The sequence below is a fragment of the Lagopus muta genome, chromosome 14 (genome assembly GCF_023343835.1).
Source record: "Lagopus muta isolate bLagMut1 chromosome 14, bLagMut1 primary, whole genome shotgun sequence".
Lineage (NCBI taxonomy): Eukaryota > Metazoa > Chordata > Aves > Galliformes > Phasianidae > Lagopus > Lagopus muta.
The window spans coordinates 17337929-17355178 of NC_064446.1; the positions used below are offsets into that span (position 1 = coordinate 17337929).

At 47.0% G+C, this 17250-nt stretch overlaps 1 long non-coding RNA gene across 4 annotated transcripts in view; it reads right to left on the reverse strand.

Annotated features, from left to right (window-relative positions):
* Positions 1-967: 967 nt before the first annotated feature.
* LOC125700307 (uncharacterized) overlaps positions 968-17250 on the reverse strand; it is a 38305-nt gene continuing 22022 nt past the window's right edge. For 2 of the 4 annotated variants that reach the window (XR_007379850.1, XR_007379848.1), the window contains 6 exons: positions 16237-16354; positions 8334-9214; positions 7172-7890; positions 4247-6345; positions 4073-4157; positions 968-3842 (listed from right to left, as the gene is read on the reverse strand). This is a non-coding gene — a long non-coding RNA (uncharacterized LOC125700307). The remainder of the gene's footprint in view (positions 3843-4072; positions 4158-4246; positions 6346-7171; positions 7891-8333; positions 9215-16236; positions 16355-17250) is intronic. The other 2 variants (XR_007379851.1, XR_007379849.1) reach the window with 2 other exon arrangements.

Here is a 17250-nt window from a genome sequence, read left to right on the forward strand (position 1 = left end):
AGGAGATGGGACAATGTTCCCTGTCAAAGAAACTTTGTTACATCCACTTTGTCCGTAATGCCTTTAGGAAAACAACAGATCGGATTTCATTGAGGAGACTTAAAGAATCACCGCAGTACTTTCAAAAAGCCATGATCAATCCAGCCATGGGCATTTCTATAAACCTACTTAAATGCATTGATCAAAAGCCAGTTTTTTACTCAAAAGTATGTCTGAAGCATATATTGCATTGGTATTCTTGTTATTGCTATGGCAAAGCTTTCCAGACAACAGCTCAGTACAGCCAACCTGCAAATACCTGCTGCTCTTTGGAAGCTACGCTTGCCCTTGAGACACAACTGCTGGAGGACTCTGTGCTGTTCATCCACACCATCTGAAATGTACCTGAGTCCCAAGATGCCCACAGGTCTTTTAAAGGCCCAATTCCTATTTGCTTTTCCCAGCCCAGTAAGCACGCAAGCGACATGCAGGGCTGGTGCTCCCAAGGGAACGGCTGCAGACACTGGAGATCCACACCCTGCTTCTGTATTGAGGTTTTGAGAAAGGAAAATATCACCAGGTGAAACACCTACAACTTGTTCATACTGTCATACTGTTTCCTTCTGTTTTCTGGGGCTGGATTTTTGTTTGTTTGTTTGTTTGTTTGTTTGGGGGGGTGTATTATTTGGTATTACTTTCTGGGTTACTTATGGGTTATGCAATAACATTGACTAACAAAAGCTCTCTGAAGATGCAAAAATCCTTTGGAAGTACAAATGAATCACACTTCACAACATCCCCCTAAAGTCACAATGATTTAATCTGAATTTTAAAGTACGACTTAAAAGAACAAATCCAGATTCTACAGGCAGCCCCGATGTGGTCACGGAAAGAGGAGGGATCGGTGATATCTCATAGCGTGAGCTGATCTAGCTCTGCATCTTTGCAGCACAGCTCTGCTTCACAGAACCACGGAGTGCAGCCACGAGCAACATGACACAGAGCACACTTCTTTGGCACCATCTGTCCCAGGATACGCTTCCTGGTAACTCCTGCATGCACGATTTTTGACAGATTAGAGACCAGAGATGCACCCAGGGGTGCAGTGCCATTCAGACCCCTGCCAGCACTGCTCTGGGGCAGTACAGGCACATCAGGGCCATCACGTCCGAGCACAGCTTGGTCCCATGGGCTGCTCCCAGTGTTTCCAGTACTGCCTGGCACAGAGGGACCTGAGTGGGTCAAACCAAGTAAAAGTGTTGTGTTTGTTCCTCAAAGAATGGAGACACATTTTTATATGAAGTGTGTGAGAGCACTGTGTGAGCGCCTGTATGGAAGCACCAGCTTAAAGGTGGGTATTTCTCAGTGCACGTGCTGACAAGATGCTGCTACAGGAGGGGGGGTTTCCTAATGTGAGGTCCCAGGGATCTGTACGAAAGCAGAGCCTGGACTCACTCATTTGTGCCAACTGCCGGAGCCCCGTCCTGCAGTGACTGTCTGCACTCTGTGTATTTCGTTCTGAATCCAAATCGTGCAGGCCAAGTCATTGCTGTGAAGAGATGGAAATGTGCCTTGTGTTAATGTGCACCCAGACTTCAAGTTTCTTAGCAAGAGATACCTGCAACCGCACTTCAATACCAATGGGAGCAAACATTCCACAGTTCTTCGAAGTTAACCTTTCCCAATTAATATTCTCATAATTGCCTTTGTCAAATGACTGTACTTAAACGCTGTGGCTGCAATAATCTTTCACCATGACACGTTGGAAATGCACAGCTCTGTGCAGTGAATTTCTCTGGTGTGTTTCATCCAGCTGGCACAGAGCAGCAGCACCACAGCTCATGGCTGAGAGTGACATGTTTCTGCAAATACCATCCATGTGACCCTCTGCCATTTTACAGATATACCATAACAAGCTCTGCTCCTGGGAAATGTTCCCATGTTTATTTCACTCCTCCTAGTAACAAATTCAAATATCTTTCTTTTTTTCCCTACATCTTCTGCCTCTGCTTCTCCGTGTTTTGCTGTGCCCAGCTTTCCTGTCTGTGCTGTGGCATCTGATCCATGAGTGCAATCCCTCCTGTGGGTGCAGCCTGCAGAGCCTCCTGAGTGCTCCAGAGGAACAGACAGCAGTGAGGGCTGGGGGAGAGCTGAGCTCCCACATGGCAGTCAGTAACATTCTGGTTTGGAAAGCCGCCGCCTCAGCACTGCCAGTCGTGTTCTTGGCGTCAGACAGCCCCCTCTCCTGCAGTGGGATTCTGGCTGTGGCACAGAGCTGGGATCCCAGTGCAGCACGATGTGGGGAAGCAATTCTGTTGGCAGTGGTGAGAAACACAAACTGGCCCAGTGCTGGTGCTGCTCCCCCCATCAACCCCCAGACAGCACCTGGCTCCAAAGTTGGAGCCAACACCTCCAGCTCCAGGGCAGCTGTCCTGGGATGTTCCTGGCCCAGACCCAGGCCCAACCCAGAGATGGGGGCTCACATGCCCCTATCTTCTGCTACCACCACTGCCCAGGCACAGAAACCTTTGGGTACTGCTGCCCTGGCCCAGACAGACCAGCTGGTCCACAACCACTTTCTCTGTCTCAGCAGGAGAAGCTTGCTGTGCTCCCAGGTATCTCTTTATCAGAGGGGATAGAAGAGCTCCATCGACCCATGTCTGGGTCTTTATTAACTGCAGATCTGAGCCCTTTGGCATCACCATGGCAGCCACCAGCTGTAGACCAAAACACCTGCATGTTAGTTAGACTGACTTGTGACACACAACAGGGAAACTAAAAAGTCAGATCTGTGCCAGACTTTACCATTCCACCCTGCAATTATCACACAGCTCCTCGCATTTGGACTCAGTAGTGGCAGAAATGAAGTAAGTTGATTCACAACTGTGAACTGTGACCCCACAAAATATGCTATTGGCTATACACAGAAAAGTAACCCCCAAATGGTATCCATAGAAAATCATCAAAAGCTCATACTTTCAGTCCAAGATGATCAAAAAAACTTTCCAAGATCCCAAGGAGATATGAGGAATGGGAAAACAGAACCAACTGCTTTCGAGCCAGTGCTCATTTCCTTGCAGCGCGATACGAAGCAGCTCCTCACTGCTGCTTCAGAGCAAAAATTGATTCTAACGTTGGCAGCTCCCAGCGCAGCTGAGCTGCACAGCACGCGGCACCACGGCACAGTTACCATATGGAAATGATGAATGAATATGAAGAGGAAGGAGCAGCAGAAGTAATTTTCCTGTTACCTTGAGATGAAAGGGAAGCATGGCACGAGCAGCCACAAACCTCCATTCAAGGCCAGAGCACAGACCAGAAATCTTTGTACAGTGCATCTTTGATGAGGCAACAGATAGCTGGGAGCTACACCTACAGAACTCTCTGTATGGAGTTCAGTCTCCTCCGGCTGAAACCCCCGACACTTCTGTGTTGTTTTGCTCTTTCATCCTATGAAATCTGTGCTGCTAGCAGTTATGGTAAGCACAGAACATTCTTTCCATCAGTATGGGCAAACAGTACACGTGTAAGAACAACTCAAATATTTTTGCTCTTACCTCAAAAAAGCACAGGAAATTTCTGTCACAGCACTGGGCAGAGGAGCAGTGGTCCCTCAGCAGAAGCCATGCAGGTTAAGGAATGAATTTTAGTTTACATTAAGCTGACTCAGAGAAATCTCCAGACCTTGAAGGCATGTGTGGTGCACTTCCATCCTTTCAGTCAGAAAAGCAGGAGTAGGAATAGAGTTCCAAACTCTCAGCCATGCTGTCCTGCAGCCTGAATGTGCCACTGCTTCCATAGCTTTCTGCACAGCCTGGTCCGTAGGAAACCAGGAGGGACTGCAAACAACACCTTCAGCAGAGCTGTGGGAATTATTTGTTCATAAAATCAGAGGGCATCCTGGCTATAAAACCAGAAGGCATTCCTAGCTGGTGATCTCCAGCCCAGCCCCAGGGCCACCTTTTTGCAGAGGAAAAAGCCACAGTGCAGATTGCACTTCTCCATGGCAATGCCTTCTGCACTGTAGCAATCAAAAGGTGGAGAAAAATGCTGCCTCGCTCTGCCTTCTGCACCTTCTCCATTATTTACTCACACTGTGACTAATTTCTCTCCTAGAGCCGACATGATGAACACTGCTGGGCCCAAACTTCCATCGCTTGAAATTGCTTCTCAGCCACCTGAAAAGAGAAGTGCAAGGGAGAATGGCTTCTATTGCTCAATCCATCTTCAGACAAGAAACCCACCACCCAATCACTATTTATCTTACCCAGGTAAATGGCAACATCTATCTGTTTCTTCCTGATGCTGCAACGAAGCGATGGTGGGCACAGGGCCATTCATTACAGGGAAGGCTGCCTGCGTGCAAGGAAAACAGGAGAGAGGGACAGCAGGAGCAACAGCACTGAGCCAACAGCTCACACAGCTCAAGTCCCTCTCCAGACAGTCGCAATCAACCTTATAAATCTGACCATCAGAAAAAGACCGTATTTGTTTAACAGTGTGCTGACGAGGGATTCTGGCTGTTCAGAGCACAGAATTTCCTGTTGTGAAATAACACCCCACAGGGGATCACAGCCGCATGTGCAGCCCAAGGTGAGGTGGGCCAGAGCACAGCGAGCAGCACTCCATGGAGGGGCAGAGGGCGGTCAGGTGCTGTGCTGAATGACTGATCTCTGTTTCATTCCCATCCAACAGCTACAGAAAACTGATGGGCTTCATGTGTGACTTACAGATCTGAGGCATTGTGAAGAGCTTTGCCATCATAGCAGCGGTTGGTTTTATTGGATGCAATTGTGCTAAACCTCCCCATATCGTCTCAGGAGTTAGAAAACGTGGCCCTCAGTGCAGGAGAGCAGCGGTAGCAGCACACATATCATTGTAATTGCATCATTTCAGAGCAAAAAAGCATCACAGTTCCCAGAAGACAGAATGTGAAATTCAGATCAGAAATACGAGGTGATATCTGCATGGGAATGAAGGAAGATTTACCCAGCTCCTTTTCAGCACCAGAAGGCTGCAGACAGGGAACCCTCGGCTCTCGGAGGTTTCTCTTTGCAGCAGTTCATCCGAGTCAGTGGAAGAGTAACTTCCATCCCCAGCTATTGCTCTTTGCAGCACCCTCTTTTGTTGAAGTTAAAAGCAGTGCAGAAATTCGGTGCTCTTTCTGAAGAGGAGGGCGTTGCTTTGACAACAGTGGTGTATGTTCAGCTGGGGGGAGATGACTTCAAGGATCTGAGAGCAGTGTGAGCCAGCAACAAGGGTGACTTACTGCTGCCCTGCAAGGAACTGACACAACAAGGGGAGCTGCTCTTTCCATTCCATATGCTGCACTACACACCTCGACTCTTGCTGGCTCAAGAGGTGCTTCGTTATTTACGCTCTAAATTGATTTAAGATTAAATTAATAATATGTACTCAGCCCAAACTAATCACAGCATTGCAGAAGTACCTTTTCTGGATGGCCTTCCCAAGCTGCTGCTCTTCAGCACACAGCACTGAGCAGAGCCCCAGCAGGGACAGACCCACAGCTCCCCAAGGCCCGGGGGAACCGTGGCCATGGGGCTGGGAGCTCTGCCACCTCTGCCCCTGCAGGAAGGCAATGTGCAGCCCTGGCTCCTGCACTGTAAACAAAGCGGGACACGAGGGAGAGACTGCAGGCTATGCAAAGGGGAGCAGCAGTGCAGCAAAGCAACTGGGAATGGGGAACAGCACACCTGGCTGAGAGACACCCGAGGAAGGAGAGAGAAGAGAAATAATTGCATTCAACAGTTTGCTCAGCGCTTGGCTGTATTCAGGACCATTTCCCACAGAGCTTCATGTAACATCTGTAATTTTTGCATTTATGTTTGAGATGTTTTTCCAAGTGCTTGTGGTTTGTTTGCATGGGCTTTGATTCCTTCTACTGTGAATCCATCATTTGCCCCCAGCTGAGATTAATAATGGCATTTTATCACACCACATGCACTCAGCAGCCTAGGGGAACACTCCCTGATTCGTTGTTTTTTCTCTACTCTCCCATTAAATGCTTCATCAGTTCTTATAATGTAAGAAGTACATCAGAAGCCAAAGTAGCATTCAGCACATTATCACACTTTCCATTCCCTGGGATGAATCAAAGTATTGATTTTGGCTATCTTTGTGGCAGAAGGTTTGCTTGAACTCCCACTCAAGTCACATGGAGGATCCCAAAGAACTTCTCTGCCTTGGATGTGGTAAACAGTTGTCCAAAAACTTCTGAACAGGACTAATCTCCTTTGTAAGGGTAAGATCTTTTCAGCAGCAAATGAGATTTTCAAGTTAGATTTTCAGTGAAATCTACAACACAGGAAAGATTTGGTTTCACATGGCCTTGTAACACCAGTAATCCTAAAAGGGTTAAAAGAGGAAAAGACAAGGAGTGAGGTGGTGCCTCTGAGCTGCCCTGTGGCCTTGTTAGTGATGTGGTGTGCAGGAGCTCGAGGAAAAGCCCCCAGCAAGCTGAAAAATGGCTTTGTTGCCATCTGTGTACAGCAAACAGTCCATATGATGTATGATTTATTAAGTGTCACAGCACTCTTGAAAAGGCTTTTAATTTCAACAACCTGCTGATGGAAGGAAATGCCTGATCAGGATAGCAATGGGTCTCCAGGCAGAACTGCTCTGGGATAAGGGGGAGGTTGCAGGCTGGCATGCTGCATGTAAGGGCAAGGAAAGGCAGCTCACAGCAACAGTGTGGGGCAGAGTTATAACCCATAGGGTTAAGAACAAGATGAGCAGGAGGTAAAGAACTTGGAAGAACAGCAGAGAAGCGTGAGAGAGGCTGCCTGAGCAGCAATGGAGTTATAGACCCTAGAACACCCCAAAGAAGACAGATTTGAGAAGAGAGGTGAGTGCTCACGCCTGGGTGAGCCTGGCCAGCAGGCTGTAGTTGTTTCCCTCCAAATATTCTCTAGCCAGGAATATCACTGGTGGAATTTCTACAGCATTCAGAACTTTGAGTCCGTAATTTACACTCTACATTATGTAAGTGTCCAATCACTGAACATGTCTGTTGTGTATTATGATGGAAAATGTTTTCAATAGTGGAAAGACAGCAGAGTGAATTAAACACAAAATCCCAGAGAAGGACAAGCACCACTCCTATCAGAAGGGATACATTTAGAAATCACTGCTCTCCATGTCAGCTTCAAAGGTACTGAACTCTATGACTCACCAGTCAGGTTGTCGTCATCTTGGAGAGAGGCAGTGGCCCAAGAGGTGTAGCCAAGGTGAGTTTACACATTTCTCAAGAGGAAATAAACAGTAAAAGAAGTCAAACCTCAGGAGGATTTGGGCAGGGAAGGGGTCAGGGTTAGGGTTAGGCCATGGCAGGGAGGGAATGTGCTGGGGGGGGAAAACGAGCTCATTGCTGCCAAAACACAACACCTGAGCAAGGTGCCATGCACAACTCCCGAATGTGGGCTCACAAGTAAAGCTCAACAAGCAAAGTCTAAATAAAATTAACATAAAAATACAGTGAAAATCACCAAAGTGTTCCGAGTGCCCCCTGTGAAGATGAAGAGCGGCTGAATGGCTCCCAGGTGCCCCTGTGCAGGCTCCAGTGCTGCAGCAGAGGTGACACGGGTACAATTGGTGATGGCTGGAAGGGTTGCAGGGACTTCTGAGGGCAGGATCAGAATTCAAATGACTCCTGACAATCGTAGAGTGCTACGAAATCGGTAGATGAAAGGTAGCAAAGGAAGTAACCAAAGTTACTGAAAAAGGGAGAATCAGATGCAGAGAAACCAGGACACCTGGCAGGACTGCGGGAGGACTCCTTCCACAGCTGAATACCAAACAGCAGAGGATAACTTGTCTCACGTGCAGGAGGGCTGGTCACCAAACAAAGGCAGGAAGCAGCTTCTGGAGATTGTCAGCTTCATCAGCAAAACACTAGAAGAAAATAAAAATAAGTCCCAGTTAACGGTCATATTTGTGACTAGGAATGTTGCCTCATCCCTGGTGCTGATGTGCCCAGCGATGTCTCCCCTCACTCAGTGCTGCCTTCTATTTGCAGAAGAAGGCTCTGAGGGAGGCAGCAACCGTGGGGAGGCTCCAAGCCAGCCCTGCCTAGGGGTCCCAGACACTGATGCCTAATTCCTTGGGTCAGCCCAACCTGGGCCTCCCAGCCAGCCCTCGGTGTCACCCCGTCCTCATGTGCCCCTCCTGCCCCCTCTCAGCAGTGGAACAGAGGAAACACAGGAAGAATCCATAACAAAAGGTCTATTATTAGCAAAATACACAACAAAAGCACTTCAGTTTATTCACTCCTAGCATCCCATTATCAAAACACCCATAGTCACTCTCAGCCCTTAATGTGGTTGAAATTATCTTACCTCTCCTGTTCATTACTCTTGGTGACAAGCAAGCAGTACAAATGCCCCGCTGCTCTAGGATAAATATACTTCCTGTACAGATTAGGTTAGATGACATAGTTCAAACAAACATATCTGTGAAAGAAGAGACATGCTAATCTGTAAAGATTTAGATGAAGGAAGGAGCCATCAATCTGTCAGGAGTTATCAGTTTGTTTTTCTCCCTGTGTTACTCCAGAGATTTCTTTTTATGCCATCTCCCCTTGCTGCTCAGCAGATTATGCACAAATAGAAGCTGGAACTCCACTTTTCCTTAAAAAAGGGGAGGGGGGGCTTACCAAAAAGTACATCGATATCCCAAGTGTGGGGGAATGTAGTGAATAAGAAGCAATTTCTTCTTTGAAGCCTCTTTTTCCAATTAGGAATGCTTTTACTATTTACTGAGCAATAAGAAGAAATGGAGAAGAGACAAAAACAGCATTGCAGCACTGAGCTGAGAGCTGCATCCCTACTCGGGAAAACGTGCTGGAGGTGATGTGCCGCTGGTGGGAACTGCAGGACTGCCCAGGGATGGGGAGCCAGGTTCCAAACTGGAATTCTGCAGGACTGAAGAATTCAGAGGCATCCAAACAAGCAGAGCCATACCTCAGTCTGCAGGAAATACAATGGGTTGTTACAGCTGTTACAGCACTCTGTGAATGACCCGAGCATTGTATCAGCAAGCCTCTGGCAGAACTTTCCTTTTCTCCTGGCTCACATTAGCTCTATGAACACAGGCAGCTCTGCAGGATGGAGCCACCCACCACCAGCTAAAAAACAACACCGTTCAAAACAAATGGGCTTCTCTGCTGAGGGTGACTTACCTGGAAAGAAGCCAGCATTCAGTTCAGCCCGAGTTTACCCTTTAGGCAACAGAAAAACACAGGAGATGTTAGCTGGGAAACTCACATTACCTGTGCTAGAAAAAGATACGTTCTATTTATTGCATTATGCAGCTTTGAAACTGCCTTTTCCTGGACGTGTTCAGTAAGTGACAATTCACATCATGTTTTCTTTAATGAATGAGATGGAAACGCCTCCCATTCCTACATAAATTAGAAGCATTTATATTCTAAACAACAGAGTAATTATTTGCTAAATTATAACGATGCGCTCCAGCCCAACCGCTGTCAATAGGATTACTTGTGCGAGCGACTACTTGTCAGTGTGATTAAGGGGTCACTCACTAATGGCAAATGAGAGCGGTTGGAGAACATTGCTCTCACAGTCCCACAATGCTTTGAAATCGATGGCCAGATTTTCACCATTGTTTTCCACACTGATGCAGGGAAATCTCCCAACTCGGGGTGTTCCGGTGCAGCACCAGGGTGCCTCCCATGAGCCCCAGGAGTGCCCCAGCAGCAGCCATGGGCGCAGCACTGAGCACTGCATCCCCATGGGAAGGAACAGCTGCAGCGCACTGTGCCAACACACCCTGCTCAGGTGGGAGCTCACAGATGCCCAGCAGGCCAGCAGTGGCTCCTGCTTCATTCCAGCACACCACAGAGGGCACCAGGCTTACAGTGAGGGGTGCTGGCGTCATGCTGTCTGTACGGACACTCCTCCCCCTCCATCCTCCTCAGAACATCTGTGCACTGAAATCCCCGGTGCTACATTACAGGAGAGAGTGAAAAGTAACAATACATCCTCTGAAGCTTTTGAATGCAGGACTGATTACATACATTTGATTTTGGCTGAGGCACTCTGAGGTTCATAGGATGTGTTTCGCAGCTCCTCTGCAGTCGGAGCTTGCGGCATTGCACACCCCTGCACCAGGGTATTTGTGCCCCTATTGTTACACCTGCATTGACTCCAAGCAGAAAGAGCCATCTTCAGTCCCAAACAATTCCTCTCGGCATCATGGAATTCCTATAAATCTCTCACCCACATTCTGGCCAATCCCCAGCTCACTCAGCTTGCAAAATCTGAGATCAAAGACCAAAGTGCAATAGCCCTAGGCAACAGAAAGCGCCTCGACACAGCAAGTACTAATTCTACCAAAACAGATAGTTGCAAAAATAGGAGAATAACACCTGCATCTCTGTGAATATCCCAAGGTAACCAATAAATCATAAGGATATGACAGAACGGACGCAGATATTCATTATGGTGTGCCATATCATTCTCCACCTGCCTGTATGCAGGACATGAACACAGATACTGCAGTGATGCAGTAAACATTCCTGAAGAGCTGGAGGGCCGTTGTCCAATCATAAAGAAAAGGAGCTGTAAGTAGAACAACAAACACAGGACTCATTCAAGCAGAAACAGGTCAGAGTCCCACTTGGTGAAAGCACTGCCTATCGTGCTAAGGGAGCTGTCTCAAGAGGAAAACTGGAAAGGAGCAGTTCTCTCTAAGGAGAGAGAACAACAATGGTCACTTTACATCTCTCCACACCGTTATCTGGCACCCCGGGCTCAGGAAGTGCTTTCCCACTCAAGCACTTAGAGGCAGTCCCAGCCAGCTCCGGGATTCAATTTACAAGGTATTAGGATGTTTGTGTATCATTAAGGACCACTTGACCACAGATCCATTCTAATAGAGAGTAAACTGAGAGCAGCAGTAAGAAACTGCTGGAAGGCTGATGGGCAGATGAATCAGCAAGGAGGGTAATGAAGCAGCGATCAATTTCCCCGTGTCTTTAAGGAGCTCTGAGCTCTGTCCTGCTTGCAGGCAGGGGCTGCTGCTCCCCAGCCCCTTCCATCCCCAGTCCACCATCGACCTTTTGTCCATGCCACTCTCATCACTGCCAGGCTGAGTTAATCAGCTCAGTTCGTCAGCCTCGTCCCTCTGAGTACTCCTTTCCTGAAGGGAAATATAATACATTTAACATGTCAGATGTGCTCTTTCATGCACAGCCTCAGCTCATCACTAATAAAATACATTTGACTCTGCTGGTTTGGTCCCTTTGTGCTCCATGCCGTGTTGAATCTAAGATACAGATTCTCATCACTCTTCTTTAGCAGGAAACAGCCATGTGCAGCCTCACTGAGGCCTTCCAGAGCCCCAGGCCCATCCATGAGGAGGAGCAGCACTGGGAACACCATGGGATGCTGTCGGGTCCCAGTGCCAGTCCCAGATGCCCCACACCACATGGAGCCACCTGCAGAGCCACTGCTCCTGGCCTTTGCTGTAGGTGAGTAGTTTGGTTTCTTGTTTTGTTGTTTTTGTTGTTGCTGTTGCTTAAGAAAGATGCAGACTCCAAGAGGTTTGTCCCAAGCAGATAGAAGGTCTTTCATCACCTCCTGAGAATCACCAGCCAGAAAATTCAGCATGTTCCAAAGCTTCTCAATGGCAAATTCCTTTCTAATACAAAGTTAAAAACAACCTCTGAAATGCAAATAACCCAGCCACCTACACAGGATGATTTATGCCATGCCATCTTTTTCATGCAAATAAATTAGAAGATGAAAATGTAACTTCGAATGAACAGCATTGTATAAAAAAGACTGACATTGTTCTGCAGAACTCAGTGCAGTGTGCTTCTGCCACTGCTGCTGGAGGTTTCACCCCCCTGAACGTGCAGAAAGAGATTTTGATTAATCTTGATTTTCATTTGTATACAAATCACTTTACGGCTTCAGGCACATCAGGAAACGACAGGTACTTTTGTTTCTTTCCATTGGTGTCATTTCATGCTGAAAGTTTGGCTGTCAATGAGCGTTTGAAGCAGCAGAAGGAAACCAGGAGGCTTTCTTAGTAAGAAACCAGCGGGACAAATCCCCACATAGTGCAGAACTGGGCCTGAAGCAGCTGCACAGCAGTGTGCTGGGGGGGCTTGGGTGGGCAGCTGTGGGAATGGCAGCCATGGGAGGAAAAGGCCTTTGGAAAGAGTGGGAGCTGAGGTGTGCACAGAGGGATGTGCTGAACAAACCACCAGCAGCACAAACCAGCACAAAGAAGGCCAGGATTTGGTTACTGCTTGTTCCAGCAGCAATAATCGCAGAATGGCTTCTCTGAAGGGGCTGCCAGAGAGCAGAACCTGCAGGAAAGGACTGCAGCCCTTGGATGCTTCCTGCAACAGACAGCTTAGCTGTCTCACAGCTCACGTTGGTGTTGGGTTCTTGTTCTGCTCCATTAGACTTTATCAAATGAAGGGGAAGAATCTGTTTTGATCAACTGAGCGGATGCAGTGGTACCAGATGGGGTACATGCACTCTGCTCAGCAAAATCCTAACGCCAGCCCTAACCCAGCCCTGCAGCACACAGCTGCTGGTCATGCAGTGCGAGTTGGACCAGAGCTCAGGGAGACAAAGCACAGAGCTGCTTCCCACTGCCATGTGAGCAGGCAGGGGCACAGTGCCCAGCCATAAACAACACCAAGCAGGGGACATCAGCCCCAGCACAAGGAGAACTGCCAATGCTTCTTCAAAGGGATGAGCTTCACAGTGCATAAATCTGAGCACAGTGACACCACTCCGAACCCCATTAATAGCAAAGGGCTTGTCCTGAGCTGCCAGGCTGTCACAAAGCACTTCCAGCTCAAGGACACCCCGTTGAGGCCCCGGCCACGCCAAACCGAGCAGGGAAGAAGGCTGCCTTCAGCTGATGTGTTACAGACAGCTCATGTGCTGTGCCTGGAAGGACCTCAGGTCTAACATCCACATAAATCGCTGCCAGCAGCTTATAAAACCCAGGGATTGATCTGAAGGCTCTTCAAAGTATGCTTTAAATCGCAGATTTCATCCAAGTAAAGACATGGACCCTAGTTTTATTTTTATCAATATTCATAGCAGCAAGAAAAGACTGCACTATTAAAAAGCAACAGCTATGTATAAACGAACAAATCATTCCTAAACTGGGGTCATTCCTCCTGGCAATGATAAAGCCCTGTCAGGTAATCATAATCCTCACAGGAAAACATTTTGCTTTCACTGCTGTCCTCTGAGATAGTAAATCTGAGAGGATCTGTCTGGGTCTTAATATATAATTCCTCTTTACCAGGATTGAACTTCTCAAATGGAGGACTGGAGGACTTGTCTTCTCATTTCTTCTTCTCTTTGTATTCTCATTGGCAAAGCCTCAAATCAGCTTAGGGTTGTTTTGCTCATCTCCCAGTATGCATGTTTTTGAAGGAAGGAGAAGCCTTCAAACAGAAGACTTTCATAAGCATCAACCAGGGACTGCAAAATCCCAAGCTCCAGCTCCAGTTCTGCCAAGGAGACAATGTGTGGCCTTGGGAGAAACGGCCTCTCTTCCCTGCAGGCTCTCCATCTGCTTCTTGCTAATAAAATGGGATTATAAAACTACCCCATCCCAAAGGGCAGGTAAAACTTTGAAGGTGAAAATTGTGTTACAAGCGTGATACATCATTACAACACAGAAAAAAGCCTTTCAGGCCTCTTTTCTCTCCTATTCAGTGCAAAGCAGCCACATTTCAAAATGAGAGCTACGGACCAGCTTTTCTGTTTGCAGAGATTTCTTTCAGCAGGCGGCAGATTAAAGCCAAGGGAATAATCCATAGCAATTAATTTATTCAATGAGTTTAGCCTCATTTTCTGTTCACAAAATGTCTGCAAGCCATCTACCTTTTTTTGTGGTTCAGTCATTCTTCACAATTATTACAATGTAACTCTCGGTCTGGAAATTACTCCCGAACAATTAGCCAAGCGTATTTTAAAAGCCATGTGAGTTAGTTTCCATTTAATACACAGGACACATCGTCTCTTTTCTCCCCAGGAAGAAGGAAGGGCACAGAAATGGTCAGGATATTAACAGTGCATTCAGCACTGCTGCCCGCCGTGCTGCTGCCCTGCAGCCCTGCTGCCTCCTGCTGCACAGCACAGCCCTGCTGGAGGTTCTCTGTGTGCTGCTCCATCCCACACCTGCACCACTGCAACGTGCATCCAGGGGCAAGGTGTGCTTGGAGAAGCTTGTGTGTGTGTGTGTGTAGGTATTTTCCTACACTGTTTCATATGTATATTTTCACGAACTTTTCCACCAGCACAGAGAACTGCAGCATCACCAAAAAGAGGGGAAAAACAGGGGAAAAAGAAGAGAAATGTTCAGGGTATTTTACCAGCAAGGGCAAGAGAACCCCTGGGTGGCATTCCAACAAAGAGCAGCTAAGGCTGCTGGTGGTCAAGGCGATGTTGGCGATGTCTGTGCCGGTTCCATCAGACAGGCTTCATGTAGGTTCAGAGACATTTCAGCGTTTTAATGTGCTGTTGGCTTAGCAAATAAATAAATTACAAAGTGCAGAAAGAGCTTCTGGAAAATACATTAAGGCAATTTGCAAATAATTGCGGTGAGCCAGGCTATTATGACTTTGACTTCTGAAGTATAAAATCTCCCAGAGATAATGATGATAATCATATTGAAAATAGTTGCCACCCTTTAATCTTCTAAGACAAAACAGAGATCTTTGGGAATTTGGAACCCTGTCACTCTAATTGAACATCTGACAGGAAAGTAATTAGAATGGAAAGCATTAAGGTCACCTGGTGGCCCAAACAGAATCCATCAGCTTCCACTTGCCATCACACAGGGCAGTCGGTTCATCTCCTGCACGGCCTGCACATTTAAATAGCTTCTCTGCCAATAGAACGGCTGTCAGACAGACTATTTCCAGAATGACTTTGGATCTGAGCAGCTCACACCGGGCATGTAAACATTCACCATCCATTATAACGGCAGTTCAGGAAAAATGGCCCCAGAACACCAGAATGAAAGTTTGCTGACAAAGCTGTTAAGATGCAGGATCACTTCCTGGGGTTTCATTTTTCTAAAGACAACAGAATTGTGTCAAAAACTGGCTGTGCAAAGGAAGAAGTGCAAATACTTTTCTGCCACCCCTGCTGCCCCCTACACCTATTCTCCCAGTGCTGGGATGCTGCTGGGCTGGGCTCCTCTGGGCAGCATCACTGGGCAGTGCCCAGCATCCCTGCAGCACCCACGGCCTGGAGACGTGAGGAAAGTCCATGGGAAAACTGCAGCAAGGCTCCTCAACAGAAAAGTGATTTAAAGAAGGAAAGAGAAAATAATTGCTAACAGTTTCTGGCCTTTTTATGGGATGTTTTCAGAGCAGGCTTAATCCCAGACCTCTGCAATTCAATGGAAACATCGATCAGCTTCTGCAAACAAAGTTAACTGTGGTGACTCTGACATCCTTTCTCATCAATCCAGCCCATCCAGTCTGCAGCCCAGAAAGATGCTGTGATGTGTAACTCCAATCTGAGGACAGCTCTTCAACCAACCCTGCCCATTTCCACTCAACATCTACCACTTCTACATACAACTGAAGCTCCCATCTCCACCCTGAGAACTGACCTCTCTCCATGCCTCAGGAGTGGAGGGAAGTTCCCCATGACAGCAGAGCTCCGTGCTGGAGCTGTGCACACTGCTGTTTGATGCACAGTGACTCAGTGGGAAGACTGTGGTGACAAGAACTGGAGCCATTCCAGTCATTTTCCCCATAGGTTTTGTGTTGCTTAGGATTATTTCTTGTTTTTTTTTTCCTTTACATAAATGTGAACAAATTGTATCAGTGACATTTGAAAAAGTGCCTTTTCTCAGCCCTGTCCCGTCACACCTGGCAATCCTGCCTGTGCCATGCAGAATGGATCTTTCAATCCTGGATATTTGTAACCTTCAGACTCTCATAAAAAGTTATGCTTCCCCTTTAGTCACCGTTTAGCAGCCCGTACATATTTAATTCTCCAACCTTTCCTCACAAATCCTATCCTGGCTGCCATCACTTCGGCTGCTCTTCGAACGATCTCCATCTTCCCAGAACCGGCAGGAGGAGTGGAGCCCCGTGGGGATGACAGGAGATGTGTGCTGAGAGACAACTGCAATTGTGCTGCTCTGCCACTTAATACCTGTAATCCATAATTATGTTGTACTTCATTCCACTATCACTCTTAGAAGGAGAATTTAACCTACCATTACAACTCTCCTGAAGGCAGTGTTTCCCATGCGATGCTCCTCTGTTGTATGGATTTATGTCTTCAACACCTCAGCTCCTGGAAGCAGCAGCGGAGCATCTCTGTGCCTTTGCATCCTGCAGGACAAATAACTGATCAGAGGTTGTTGGTGGATGTTGCAAAGGGTTCCCTCTGTGAGAGTCAGGTCAAGATGATACATTTTAAGTCATGTTACTTAATATCTTCCCCTTCTCTTCTCACCTTCCATGAGAAGAAAGGGAAAAAAAAAAAAAAAAAAAAGAAAAAGAAAAAGAAAAGAAAAGAAAAAAAGGAAGGAAAAAAAGGGAAGAAACAAAGGAACAAAAGCGAGCAAACTTCATCTGCTTCAGTTATGGACAAAGATTTTAGCAACAGTGTTTGCCCCCCTTCCTCCCCCCCCCAGCCCAAAACCAGAAGAGCTCATCCGAACATTCAAAGCGTTGGCATTGAAAGCGCTGACAGAAGTTCTGCCATTCCAGAGGAAGGCCACAGGATTTGACAGACGGACAGATGGAGGAGCACAGCCATAAACACGTTTATTTATGCAATGTCACATTCCTGAGATTTTCGTTCTGTTCCCCTCCCTTTTTGGGGGGATCTGAAAACCTGAGTTAGACGACAATACAGGACCAAGGCTATTCATCTGGGCTATTCAAAGGGATGATTTATCCCTCAGCAGATGTGCTCTTAACTACACGGTACAACTCGAGAGAGGCTATTAAATCCTACATCAGTCACTGGGGTGTTGCAAATTGGCCAGAACGGAGCAGGGAGCTGCACAGTATGGTTACCTAATAGACAGGACTGGTCCAGCTTGGCACTATGTGTTATCAGTGTCTCACAGAAGGATTGTGTGGCCTGTTTTTATTTTAGAAATGCATCTATAGTTTGCTTTTTAGCTCTGTTTGATGGGGTTGCTTTTGTTTTTGGTTTGTTTTTTTTTTAATAAATGAGTCAGACAGCAGGAAAACCAACTACTGCACTTTGCATATGA